General features: G+C 51.4%; 1 pseudogene; it reads right to left on the bottom strand.

The window, feature by feature from the left end:
- Positions 1-3: 3 nt before the first annotated feature.
- The window catches only part of LOC114636522, a 4,186-nt pseudogene continuing 3,821 nt past the window's right edge, over positions 4-368 (bottom strand).

Here is a 368-nt window from a genome sequence, read left to right on the forward strand (position 1 = left end):
GGGCTCCTGAGGTGGCAACTCATTCAGCAAGAGGCTCTCCTGCTGGGTGTGGCCAATTCCAGCTCTCTTGCAGCTTCTGAGACCTGGGAGAGGAAGGCAGTTATTAAGACACAGGCTTGGTGGGGACATGCATGTCAGATGTCAGCTGCTGCCTCCCACCACCTCAACTAGACTTCAACATTGATCTTTTAACTGAAACCCTTGCTGCTAAATCTGCAAGCAGGGCAAAATATCAAACAAAGCTCACAAACACATGGGCTAACAAGCTGCCACTCAAGACTTCTATCAGTGCAAACCAAGACCTGGCCAATGGGAAGAGACCTCATTGGGCTGCAGGAGAAAGGAGAAGGCCACATGCCACCCAGACC

Source organism: Grammomys surdaster, unplaced genomic scaffold, assembly GCF_004785775.1.
Source record: "Grammomys surdaster isolate TR1022 unplaced genomic scaffold, NIH_TR_1.0 124472, whole genome shotgun sequence".
Taxonomy (NCBI): Eukaryota; Metazoa; Chordata; class Mammalia; order Rodentia; family Muridae; genus Grammomys; species Grammomys surdaster.